Source organism: Polyodon spathula, chromosome 15, assembly GCF_017654505.1.
Source record: "Polyodon spathula isolate WHYD16114869_AA chromosome 15, ASM1765450v1, whole genome shotgun sequence".
NCBI classification, from domain to species: Eukaryota; Metazoa; Chordata; class Actinopteri; order Acipenseriformes; family Polyodontidae; genus Polyodon; species Polyodon spathula.
The window spans coordinates 23,099,043-23,113,548 of NC_054548.1; the positions used below are offsets into that span (position 1 = coordinate 23,099,043).

Below are 14,506 nucleotides of genomic sequence, written 5' to 3' on the forward strand. Positions count from 1 at the left end.
CACTGTAAGCATGTCCCAATGTCTGCATGGTCATAAAAGCATGTTACACTTCAGAGTTTTGTAGACATCAATTTTCCTTCAGCACACTTTGCATTCCTGCCTGTGTGTCACACTTACATGTTTACAGGTATCTAGAGAACTGCTTTCCAGTTATGATTAATCTTAAATAAGAGTATTAGAATCTGTTGGCATCCTTTCAGAATGTCAATCTGTATGTCCCTATATGTTTTTACATAAGTGCAGCGCTCGAATTGTGATGAACCCTGGTTTTGATATTCTTTAGCATGTTATTATTAGAATCTGTAGTATATGTCTGTCTTTATGTATATCAAACATGTTTACACAATGTGGTTGTAGGTCATCATGCTATACTATTTCATATTGTATTTACAGCTGTCACTGGCATGCTTGCTTAAAACATTAGCTGATCCTAATGCTGCCCATCTAAAAGTAGTAAACCTGTATCGCCGGTATTGAGAAATCAGAAAGGCAGCAACACATAGAACAGTAATTCTGTAAGGATTCAGGGTCATTTTTAGACAGAACATAAAAAAAATAAAAAATGAACAGCAAACCTTCCACCTCATATTACTTTTGGTATATAACCCTTTTTGTCAGACAAGCCTTGAAACTAATTTAAAAACTGCTGGAAGGTGCTGTGGTTTCAGATATTTGAAAGTATGTTGGGGATTTTCAGTATCAAGTAAGTTTCATATTTGGCATGTTCTGTTAAGAGGATCACTACTTCTGAAAGTATGAAAATTGAAAGAATTGCCCTCCTGGGTCTCTCTCAGGATATGGTTAATTTCCACTACCAGTATGTAATAGTGATGTGTCTCTAATACATGTTGGCAGTTCAGATACACTTTTTTTTTATGCAGAAGATTTTTTTTCATACATACCAAAAAATGATAGATAGATAGATAGACAGATAGATATATTTATAGATAGATAAAGTATGAATCATAAGCAACTTTTTTTTTCATAACAGATAAACAGAATTATCTAAATCAATGTCTAGAGTTAAAACTGAGTAAATGAACATTCAAATCCCAGTTTAGTCATCTCTCAGGACTTCTTTTAACTGAGGACTATACCATTAAGGTTATCAATTTGAAATACCTGTAGGTATATTGTAGCAGGATCAATAATTAAAATCAGAAATAAACCATAAATCCTCCATGCTATAAAGGCTTATGGAGCTAGATTACCCCAAAATGGAGGTAGCATTTTTTTTCGTCATTGTTTATTTTGTCTGAAAGAAAAAACAATACCATTTTCCATTCTAAAACAAAGTTTGGACTTGCCTCTTAATTAAATGTCTGAGTTGTTTATTTCTGATTTTGTAATTGTATTGGATGTGTTTGTATTATCTGAAAATATAATGCTTTGGAGTAATTAGCTTTGATAATCTAATTAATTAAATTCCCAGACAAAACGTTATGACAAATGGGATGTTTGTTAAGCCAAAAATTGCACTGTTTTTTTTTTTTTTTTTTGTAGCTTGAGTAGTTTCTTTGGTTGAATATGACTTATTATCAGGGCAAAGACTAGCCATCAAAGTTCTGAACTATACTGGACTCATAGGTTGGTGAACAGAAAAGTCATCACTTACATGTGCAGTGCAGACAACATTATATCTGTCTCCAGGGTTAACAATACTAAATAAACAGCTTTTTGCAGGTTTGCATGCATACTTGTCATAAGATTTAAAATACACATTAACCAAACATTTATTCATCCCTTTCTGTTTAGTCAAAGGATTTAAAAAGCCATCTTGACAGCAATCAGAGAGTTTGATCAGATTTCCCCCTTTGTCATGCATTTTGTTACAGGTACTTCAAAGGGGATACACAGTAGTGTATATATCAGCTCAACTTTGTAATCAATAAGTATAGATAATAAAAATGCTTTGTCCTCCTTCATTTGCAACATGTTATCATTAATGCCAAATTGATGTTGACATTATATTAGAAGTAGAACTATACATTTAGAGAGAGGTCATATTTATGAGTGTACTATAAGGTCCTCTTCACAGATGCACAGCATACAGCACCATACATTTAATATCACATGTTTATTAAAGCAACTAAGATTCGGATAAAACGTAGGGTTTGATCTCAGTGCAAAAGAACATAGCTGTGTCGTTCTGTAGTGTCCTCTTCAGTGAAAATAAATCCAAAGTTAAAATTAATTAGTACGAGATGAATTATGATTTCCATTACATGAGAGTAGATATTAAACTTCATGCTTATCTTGCCAAGATAAGCACCAACTAAAACGTAGCTTTGTAGTAAACTAGTGTGATCCATCTGCATCTCCATCTATTTGCGTTGTTTCCCATCTGATGATGTAGATATCCTTCTGTCTGGTGTTGATTGCTGAAGTGTAATGCTGGCTCCAGGGATCAGCTCATTTTGCCTCCCCAGCGCATCAGCACACATAACGGCTGCGATGCTGGCTCTGGGGATCAACCCAGTGTGGTCTCCCCAGCACATCAGCATGACAACCATCTGGATTGAGCTAAGTAGGGTACATCTCTGGGGTCTTTAAGTGGGCACATTCCATCCTCTGTGTTTAGTTGACTAGCCCACGACACCTCAGGAGGGCTCAACAGTGATTCTGGCATCCCAGCATCACCCCCCTCCATTCCCCCCTCAGCTCAGCCCAGCTTACTTACCTGGACATCAGCGTTGCTTTCTTTCTATTGTGCTTGAGATCCCCATCCAGAATCTTTCCGTCTCAACCATAGCCAGTTGCTGCTCCTTTCTGCTGCTTCAGATAAGTTCTTCACTGTGCGACGTAACTCTTGGCCAATGAACCCAACGTCTCTGAGAAACCGGGTTGTAGAGTGTGCCACAAATCCTCGACAACCCACCTCCACTAGGTAAACTCAGACTCTCCATCCTCGCTGTCCCGCTTCAGAAGCTAGTTGAGCATACTGAAGTTTCTTCCTCTCATATGCCTTATCCACAGCATTTTCCCATGGCACTGTTAACTCTACTAGATGAACAAGGCATGCTGATCCAGACCACAAGATATTGTCTGGTCGAAGGTTAGTGGTGGCAATTTCAGGTGGAAAAATAAGCCGTTGACCAACATCTGCCAGCATCTTCCAGTCTCTAGCAGCTTCCAGTTATCCTGAGCGAGGCTTGATTTTAACACCTTTTCTTGGTGGTTGCTCTCCTGGATGGAGGAATATTGTCTTTTGTGTGTAATGCTTTGATGGAACTGGTGGCAACTTATTGGTCAGGTTACGCTTGTCTTCCAATGCTAAGGCCAAACATCGCAGCACCTGGTCATGGCGCCAAGTAAACCATCCTTGGCCAAGACCCACCTTACATCCTGTCAAAATGTGCCTTCATGTTGCAGGTAATGAACACAAAACATGAGGGATCCTCACACACCCAGAGGTTTAGGTTCTGTGGTGAAGTGAGAACATTATATTCTGATCTGATGAGGAAACTGATCCTGCTCTGTTCCATTGTTCATAGGTCTTGCCAGCCAATCTTGTGTTGTTCCACACTCTCCCATCTCATCCATTTTCCCTGCTTGACCTGGGAAACGGCCTTTACACACCTGATCCTCTCATCCTGCTTTTGCACCTCATTGACTACCAGCTTCTTCCGTTGAGCCGGGATTGTCTTGTGCCATGTAGGAGGAGCTGAACTGAGACCAAAACCTTCTTTTCCATGCTGAACTTGCCCCAAAATATCTCAGATTTAAAGGGCAGCCTTAGCATCTTCCAGAGCTTTCTTTGCCGTCCATTTTCTTCCAGTTTTTAACACAGGTGGTGCCTCCCTTATGCATTTGTCACGTGAATCTACTAATGTAATTTCCAGGCGGACCTTGGCACACTTAAACTCCTCGGTTAGAGCAGAGATTGGTAGCTGCAGTATTCATTTACCATAAAGTTCCACTCTGCTGAGGCAGCGTGGAACTCCCAACCATTTCCTGAAGTATGAACTGATTAAAGCTTCCACCTTTCAACTGTTGTCAAGGAAACCTCAAACACAGTCAGTGGCCACAGCAGTCTTGGCAGTAGACCAAACTGAAAGCAGCAGAGTTTAAGTTTGCCTGGTAAAGTGCTGCTGCTGCTCAACCCTTCTATTGCTTGTTGTCTAACTTCCACAATAACTGTGTCCTTTAGATCCCCGTTGTACCATCACCCTAGACTTTTCACTGGCTTCTCGGACATTGTTGGTATTGCCTCACCATTAATGTAGAACCTTTTATCTACTACTTTACCTTTAATTATAGAGATGCTCCTTGATTTAGTGGGCTTGAATTGCATTCGTGCCCATTCAATGTCATTGGTTAATTTGCCCAATAACCGATTAGTGTAGGCTACTGTTGTATTCATTATTGTCATGTCATCCATGTATGTTCGAATTGGTGGTAGTCGCATTCCAGAAGCCAAGCGCTCTCCTCCCACTACCCATTTTGATGCCCTTATAATTACCTCCTTTGCCATGATAAAAGCCAGTGGAGAAATGGTACATCCTGCCATTATTCCAACTTCTAGGCATGGCCATGTAGTGCTGAATTCTGAAGTAGAAAAACTAAATTGTAAATCTACAAAGTAGGCTTTCACTAAATTTGTTATTGTCATTGGTACGCTGAAAAAAAAATCAAGTGCTGCCCAAAAAAGTCCATGTGGCACTGACCTATATGCATTAGCCAAATCCAGGAATGTCACATGGAGCACCTACCTCCCTCCTTTTTTGCTGACTGAATTTGTTGCTAGATTACGCTGATGTGTTCTAGGCATCCTGGGAAACCTGGAATGCCTGCCTTTTGTATTGAAGTGTCAATGAAGCAGTTCTTTAATAGGTAGGTTGACAATCTCTCAGCAATAATGCTGAAGAAAATCTTGCCTTCTACATTTAATAGGGAAATAGGACAAAACCGACCGATGCTTGTAGAATCCTTTTCTTTTGGTATAAAGACTCCACCTGCTCAGCGCCATGCTCTTGGTACAACCTGTTTTTCCCATGCCACTTTCATCAATTTCCACAGGACTCCATTAGGCCCTGGAGATGATGATGCCCTTGCTTTTTTCACAGCTTGCTCTACTTCTTTCCACTTAGGTGCACAGTCCTCCATTTGGTATTTGGGTGGATTCAGGTGGGATATCTGAAGGAACTGACATAGGCTCCTGCCTTTTTGAATCTGTATGTGTTTCCTCCAAATATCTCTCCAGCTCAAACTTAGATGATTTTAGTGTGCCATTTCTCTCGCTGGTGAATATCTTCTTTACAAATTTGAAAGGATCTTTATAAAAGTTAGTTCTTGCACGCTCTTTCTTTTTGTAGCGTTTCCGTAGGCGCTCAGCTCTGCGCAATGTTGCAAGCTTATCTTTTATGACCCTTTGTAACAGATTGAGTCCCTCCTTCTGACTTTGTTCTGCTTTTTAACATTGCTTCCTCAACTGCCTCCTTTCTCTAATTAAGTGTTCAATCTCCTGCTGCCGTCTAGACTTTCCAGGAATAGTTTGTACTTTTTCCTTCCTTTTTTCAATTCCAAACCTCTCACTTCCATATGCGTAGATGATGTCCCCAAATTTATCCAGCTTCTCTTCAACTGTTCCATTTAACCTTTCCAAAATAAAACAGAGATCCATGTTTACTGTGTCCCACGCAGTTTTCTCACAAGCTCTTGGCCATTTAACTCCAGGCTTGTGCCTGTTGAGGTTCTTTTTTCTCTTACCCTGGTTCGTATGACCGGGTTCGAAAGGATCATTAGGTTCATCACTAGTTGTATGCACGCAAGTCCTCCTCACATCTATGACAGGTGCTGATATCCCGTGAACTGTGGTTTGCTTCTTGTCAACTGACTTGACTGACTTCGTAAGAAGTACTGATCAATGCAAGGCCCTTGTCCCTTCTCCCTCAAGCATTTCATTCTCCCTTGATGAATCTTAAAACCCCTGACCATTGTTGCCTTGCTCCAGCCACAGACACAAACCTGGAGTTCCATGTCTTTGCTAACTACAGATCTTGAACTAGTCTTTTGTGAAGTACCTGCCGTTCTCATATCCGTTTCCGTTCCTAAGTCATTAATCGTGTTATACAACGTTGAGTCATCTTCCACCCCAGCTCTCGTAGACTCTAGGGGTATTTTCTCTTTAATTACATTATAAAGAAACTAATGTATTAAGAGATTTTGTAAGAGGAGCATCTGTTCATATAGATGGAAAGCAGATAATATTTAAATACTTTACTATCCACACAGGTCTTGGTGCATAAGCACTTGGGGAACACTAATAAAGTAGCTGTATCTCTCTAGTAAAATGTTTTCTTTTCTCTTGCTGCTTCTCTTTGTGGTATTTGGTAACTACTGTACATTCTTAAGCAGTCAGACCAAAGTGGTTTCACAGCCAAACAGTCTATGTTACCTCAGTATAAAAAAATCCTAAGGCCAAGTGATATACATACTATTGTAGCAGTTACCTTCTGACTTGGGTCACAGGGGATACAGCATTTAATGAAAAACTGCTTCTCTTTCTGACATCACTTATCCATTTTACCTGCTTAAATGCAGTCAATGGATTAGGGTCGGTATATAATTGATCTGTGCAGTGCCATTCATCAGTTAAGCAGCAGGTCCCCACTGCAGAATGAGACAAACCAAAGGCCTTGGTAAGAAGACCATGAGATGCTAAAGCATGTGGGAACAGGTGGATATATAATCACAAGTGTTGCCTCCATCAATTTCTTACTATTACACATGACCTGGGGGCTTTATGGGTTGTGGGTTACTGGTACTCACATCATGCAAATAATGTATGTGTACATTATTAAGACATTCCCTACTGTACTTTTCATCCATTATGTAAAAATACCAATAATCCCTCAATCAGCAGTTTACAGTAACTTACAGTTTTATCGTAAATCTCGAAAAACTATTCACTTCTAAATCTTTTGTAGTCATTTTTGTATTACTTTAGTATAAATACATTTAAATTTTGATTCATATGTTGTTTTTTTTCTGACTTTATGTGAACGAAAAGACACACATTTGCCCGTTTTCCCATTGGAAATAGTGATATTTTGAAATATCACTGTTCTGGTCACAAAAGCAAAGTTTGTGGGGAATAATAGCTATTTTCTATACTTTTGAGGCATAAGCAATTAGGAAATAACACTTACTACCCAGGAACAAAAATTGTGTTACATAGTGTATTCAATGAGAAATACAGATTTCCACTTTGTGAAGGAATTTGAGGCAAAAATCATTCCCCAGAAAACATTTAACCCCACAGAAGACTATCGCAACCACTGGCTTTTAACCTCACGCATTAGCAACATACAATATTTTTAAAAAATAAATAAATAAAATAACTGAAGAGTGTTTTGCCCTTGCAATTTGAATAGCTCCATTCCTGTTAACGGTCTACTTATGTAAGCTGCTACCATGTATTAATCACTAATTAAGTTTGAGCTGTGCTACACATCATTTGTGTTTTACAGGGTTTCCCTTCTTTCCAGTGTCATTCACAAGATGATGCACTTGCTTATATCTCTTTTATTCATTAACTGGTACCAGACGCAGTAACTTAAGATTTTATTTGACAGAAATAACTGGGACAAATACAAATTTCACTCCCCCGAAATATGCACAAGGACAATGTTATTACTCAGCTGTACAGTACATCTTGATTTACTCTAGAACTAGCTATTTATATTCATATGGTAACACAGACTGTGGTAGGCTATTTAAAAATGTCTTATTCCTATTTTTACAGTTTTAGAATTAGGACCCAGTTTGACACAATACAATAGGAATGTCCTGCCACCTTAGCTGTTGACAGCCATGTAAATTGGTATCCCCCAACTACAATGACAGATGTTTGAATTTTGCAACAAAACTTGCGCTATGAATACTTCCCTATTCAAAATGGTCTCATTTTAAAACAGCCAAGCCTACACAACCACTTAATGATGCGTCCTAGTGACTTGTTTCATCGTCGAGGTCTCTCTTGAGGGATATTGCTACTGGCAAAGATTGAGTTCCTCAATAGATGTATTCCTTCTCATATGGGGGATCACTTCCCGTTTTTTTTTTTTTTTTTTTTTTTGGGGGGGGGGGGGGGGGGGGTTGGACAGAAACAGTCACATCTGCCACATTTTTCTCTCTCTCCTATGGAGATGTCTCTACTTATTTTTCTTTTTTTCATTTTTTAATTGCTCAGGTGTTCTTCTGCCACATATGGCACCCAAGGAGCAAGTTGTCACATTTACCCTTGTAACCATAAGGTTTGTAGATATCATCTGTGATTTTCCCTTATCACTAGTAAAAACAACAAGACAATATCGGGCCACTTTCCCATTCAACATAATGTTTAAAAGTGGCATTTACCCCCATGTGCTTTGGAATGTTAAATAGTCATACTGTACATCAAGGACAAAGTCCTTTACTTTTTCACTTAGATATTTACTTTTGTCAGAAGCACTCTGTAGAATTTGTAGAATTGTTATTATTGTCTCATAGTTAGCTATTTACCTGCCTTGTGCTTCATTTAATTTTCTCCTTTTTCCTCCTACTGTTTTTGTTTAGTTTTTCTTGAGGGATTCAAGGTTGGCAATGTGTTCGCTTCAGTGAGTTATTTCAACTATGCCTCCACAGGTTCTGCAGTCAGACTGTTCTGCCTTTAGATCAATTAGACAATCTTTAAAGGGTTCTTTGACTTACAGTTTTGAACAGCAACTTTTCTTTGTTTCTCTTATGTCCCCATAAAATGGGTTTTTGCTTTATGTGTCCACATTTTGCATCCTGTCTCTCAAGGTACAATATATTTTTTTGTTTATTTCAATATAATGTCTGCCACATCTTCATAAATGGGGTGTCATTAGTGTGGCCAAAGTGCTGTGTAATTGGGAAGTATGATAGGATAACGTCATGGCCCAAACTGTTATCGGTAGGAAGGGGACTCAGAGTCAAGAAAGCTGCAGTGTAGCGCTGTTGAGCCACTTTATTAACAAAATAAACAAAACAAACACAGGAACAAATCAACTGGCACGAGGACCAAAATAAAAGGTTCACACAAAACAATACAAAACATTTGCCTTCACTATAAAGTTTTCAATCCAAAAACACATGTACTTTAATATAGTTCCTGACAATTAATATTGGTCTGCTTACAGTGTCTAGAACATTATACCTTGCTCTTTAAGGACCAGAATTGCTTATCATGGTGTAGTGTTTGTTTATGTACTACAGCTGTTCCTCTTAAATAGTAGTACTGAGCTCAGTTCCTTCAATTTCTTAGTACATGTCACTTATTAAATGGCTGTCTAGGATGTTCTTGACTCTAGATCTATTCTCGTTACTACTACAAGTAGATCAAGATAACTACTGTAGATGTTAATCGTGTTTATAATGTTTGTTTACAGTACATTGCCAATATAGGCAATGATGATTAAGGACAAGAGGGGACCCACCAAGTACTAAAGCAATTAGTGACATCGGTTGAATCAATTTTGTTGCAGTGATAGATTTATGGACAGTTCAATTCATTTTAAAGCGTATACACTGCACGCTGCACATGTACTGTATAGAAATGTACCTATGTGTACACACAAATTATAGGTAAATGTAACTAATTCCATATTTGTGACCAATACATTATTTTGAAATAACTTTCATTGTAGTATTGAAATTATTTGTGTGTAGGTTTGATGGACTGGTTTAAAAGGCAATTACTTGGGTCAGATTATAAAGAGAATGACAGGAATCCCTGGTGCATTCATTTGGTTTAATACAGGAAGCTGATCGTTTAATTAAAAAATTCAACTAAAACGGAAGAAAAAAAATTAAAAAATAACATGGATATCATCATTAATTATAAAGGCAAATGAGGAGCTCAACAAATGTTCCTGTTCTTCTTGGCATGCCACACTTCACACAGCGAATTTCATTATGCTAATTACCATTTATTTATATAAAATACATTAATTATCTGGTTTACAGAGAGATGTAATTTAAAAAAAAAGCATGGAACATAATTATAAAAAAAAAAAAAAAAAGATTAGCTTTATGCGGCACCAAAAACTAATAAGATTGCTTTTAATACAGCATTTTGTTAGGGACCAGCTAGTATGATACTTAATCATTAATGACAGAGTATCTGTACCTTGTGCCCACATAATGACACACCTGAGAGGTTGTTACTGTAGGGCCAAGGCTGGAGGTTAAGGGACATTGCACACCTACTGTATAGTGTGACATCGAGAGGAACGGTAGTTCCTCGCACCAAGTTACTGCAAAGTGCGAGAACTGCCAGTGATTGAGAGGAAAAGTAGTTCCTCACGTAAGTTACAGTGAAGCAAGAGAACTGCCAGCGATCTCTACAGCACGGATAGTTTACGTGTTTTCAGGGTATTGGCGCAGAGAAAGTAAATTAGCCAAAAGCACCATTCCACATTTAATTTGTAGTTCCCTTACGTGAAATGTTGAAAAAAAGTAAATACCTGTCATACAGTAAGAGAAATTAGTCTCCAAAGGTAGATAAAAATGTCCATCTCCTTTCAATGTATTTTTTTGCAGATTTTTGCAGACCCCATGCACTCCACGCATATGTATATTACAGGACATCCGAGTTTAATGACAATTAACGTATTTTGTCAACATGGAAATATACTGGGGAACACATTTTGACTTATTTTGCCTTCTGTATCATTCATATTAAATGATTTATTGATATTTTAAAATTGACTAGTTGCACGCTTCACAAGCAAAAGACCCCAGGCACTTTTATCCACACATATGTATGTTAAAGCACATTCAACTATAATGACAATTAACTTGTTATGTCTAACAAATAGAAATATGCTAGGGAACGCACTTATTGTGACGTCTGTATCATTTATATTAAATGACTTATTTCTGTTTTAAAATGGAACAATTTGCCTGCAAAGCAGCCCCAAACCATCAGACTCCACCACCATGCTTGACGGTTGGGATGAGGTTCTTCTGTTCGAACGCAGCGTTTGGTTTTACGCCAAACATAACTTTTCTCACTGAGGACAAAAAGTTCCATGTTTGACTCGTCTGTCCAGAGAACATTGTTCCAGAAGTCTTATGGATCATCTATGTGCTCTTTGGCAAACTTCAGACGGACAGCAATGTTCTTTTTAGAGAGTTTCCTCCTGGCTATCCTTCCATGAACATCATTCTTGTTCAGTCTTTTTCTGATAGTTGAGTCATGAACACTCACATTAGCCAAGGCAAGAGTGTCCTGCAGATCCTTGGATGTTACTCTTGAGTTTTTTGTGACTTCCTTGATGATTTTCCAGTTTGTTCTTGGAGAGATTTTGGTAGGACGACCGCTCCTGGGTAGAGTGACTGTGGTCTTGAACTTTCTCCATTTGAAGACTATCTGACATTGGATTGGTGGAGCCCCAAATCCTCAGAAATGGTTTTGTAACCCTTTCTAGACTGATGGGCATCAATAACTGTTTTTCGGAGGTCCTCAGAGATTTCTTTTGATCGTGGCATGACGTCTTTGGTGAAGACCAAACTCACCAACTTACTGATCTTTATATAGGGTGGGGCCTCCCGAACTCACCCCTGAAGGTATACTTATTATTTAAACACCTGATCCCCTTAATTGAGCTGATAAAACCAGGGGTTCACTTACTTTTTCACATACCCTGAATCTTAATTACTTATTGTTTGTCTAATTCATAGTGTAGTGTAGTGTACATCGTTTTGTTTTAAAAGACATGGAATTGGTTAATATAAACCCTATTGGATATTTAAGAAAAGACTGACTTTGATTCAAGAAGGCTATCATGGTAAAACTATGGAATTTCCATAATTATCACTGGGATTCACAAACTTTTTCTCTGCACTGTATTTCCTATAAAATCAGCTTTAGCGAGTAACAGCTAAATGGTTAAGAAAAGCCGGGGAGACTTCTGTTCAGTTTTCAAGTTGCCTACAATTACAGGTAGATGGATGCTGTTTGTACTTTTAAATATGTTATAAATGATATTTCTGTGATTTCATATTAGTTCAGTAAAATAATACATGTAGCACAATGCATTCTGTTAACAGTAAAGGCATATTTTAATTGTACTTAAAATTGTGTTAAACTATTGCAGTATACTGCAGTTTTGAAAAACTGAGAAATATGTCTGGGTTTGGTCTGTGGACAAAACGGCAGCCCTACCCTGAGTACTAGTTCCTAAATATGAACATGTTACAATACATTAAATGAACAGATCAAGCTTATTCATACTTGCTAACATTTGGAAACTTCAGTGGGACGCTCATCATACACATGGGAGGGGTAATGCGCAAAAAACACTCCTGTAATAACAGACCATGCTGTTTTGAAGGCAAAGTGTGGTCACACCAAATATTGATTTGATGTAGATTTTTCTTCTGTTCACTCACTTTACATTTAATTAATTGATAAATAAACTATTAACATGTATATTTTTGAAAGCATTCTTATTTTACAACATTTTTTCACACCTGCCTAAAAGTTTTGCACAGTACTGTATGTGTGTGGTGTGTGTGTGTGTATATATATATATATATATATATATATATATATATATATATATATATATATATATATATATACACACACACACACACACAAACACACACACACACACAAGAAAGTACAGTTTAGGTCCCCATGAAAACAGTACACACAGACAATATTAAGGATTAATTCTCAGTGTGGGGTCATACTGTTACAAAATGTGTGCACATCTACACATCTAGATAGCTAAGGTTTGGTCTATATGCTTTGCTTATAGCATCAAAGATGCTACAGAGAAAGAATGACCAGTTCATCTTGAGATATACATCGGCTTGTTGTTAATTGTAGACTATGTAATAACAACAATAAATAGAATATAGAATTTTTTATTTTTTTTATTTTTATTTTGTGAGGTGATGTGATCCGTTTGGCAGAGTGTGGGTTTAAATTACAAAACTTTCCTTAAAAGTGCTTAGAAGCAGCACTTGAAAGCTAGAAAAAACACCAAACAACAGAGGGTACCTGTAGCACTCGTTGTATGGCACAAATACATGTAATTCTTTCATAGTAAATTGAGGAACATTTCCTCAAGATATTCTGGACCCAATCTTAGACAAGCACCATTCTGAGAACTGTTCAATGTATAATAAAGCAAGAAGAAAACATATTTTTTGTACAATGAATTAATGGAATTATCCAAAAACAATAATTGTTGACGACTGTATTTAGTAGATTTTAAAATTACATAGGTTTTAATTTCTTATCAACAGAATCAGCTTATGTTCAGGCTCAAAGAATTTCTCTGATTTATCAAACAACTCACGTTTATGGATTGTTTATCCAAAGTATAAACCAAGACAGTTAGGAAACGGTGCAATCTAGAAAGTATACTAAAGTAAATAAGAAAACAATTCCTGAATCTAGCAGTCAGATGGATTCAGGCAATATACAACACACAGTAATCCCCTTGAAAGACATTATCAACAAGCACTGAACAACTGCCCTCGCACATACTCTTTCAACTAACCTTTGTATAACAACTCAGGGGACCACTCATGTATACTATATAATTAAGTTTTTATTTTATTTTATCCATGTATACCCTTCAGACACCGGGCAATTAAGATATAAGAGATGCCTGCCTCCTTGATTTGATAACACAGCGGGGGAACAGGCATTATCATGTTCCAATGCTGTGACATCATTAACAGTCACCAGGCTCATTTAAAGCACTGCCTTTCAGTTACTGTAGAAACTGTATCCATTAATGACAAAAGAACAACACTAGAATGTACACTATTCCTGCTGTGTTGCATTTGCTGATATACAGACATAGATTATCTTTTAATATTGATGATGATTACCGTATGCATGTTTAGCAATGTACAGTCTAAAGATTTTGGGGGAAGTAACTGACGGAATGTTTGTATTGTTTGAAACGTGGTGTGACTTTGGTACTATATGCTTTTCAGTTTACTCACATTAGACAATAAACCATATGGCTTTGTCAAATATTTTGCGTATTCATATTGTATTGCATTATAACTTAACTGCTGTGCATACATTCAGTGACAGGTCCACATTATAAAGAAAACAGTATGATTTAATAATGATGTTAAAATTTTAAGGAGAATTTAATCACAAAAAAATAGTGGATCTCTAATAGCTCATATTTTCTGACAAACCACTCTTAAATTTTTAGACCCGGGAACAAGGTCTTAATCAAAATAAAAGAGTTAAGTGGCAAATTTCACCAGTGCTAATCACCATTCCAAGTATCAACCTCATCCTGTGTACATCAGCCATAAAAACGTTAAGTGTCAGATTTATGGAATCCGATGCATCCATGTACAGTGCCTGTATCTAACAAATAGATTTGCTTTGCATTTACCAGATTTCGTTTGGACAGAATGCAGAATCCAATTAAAGCTTTCAGCATTAAGACCCCAGTTAAAATGCACTGACACAGCACAGTGTGAATGATCCACACAGCAGAAACCTCTGCTA

The 14,506-nt window shown here is 37.4% G+C and overlaps 1 protein-coding gene across 1 annotated transcript in view; it reads right to left on the bottom strand.

Moving 5' to 3' along the window:
* The window catches only part of LOC121327547 (interleukin-1 receptor accessory protein-like 1), a 109,747-nt gene that overhangs the window by 4,315 nt on the left and 90,926 nt on the right, over positions 1-14,506 (bottom strand). The gene's annotated exons all lie outside the window — the stretch shown is intronic.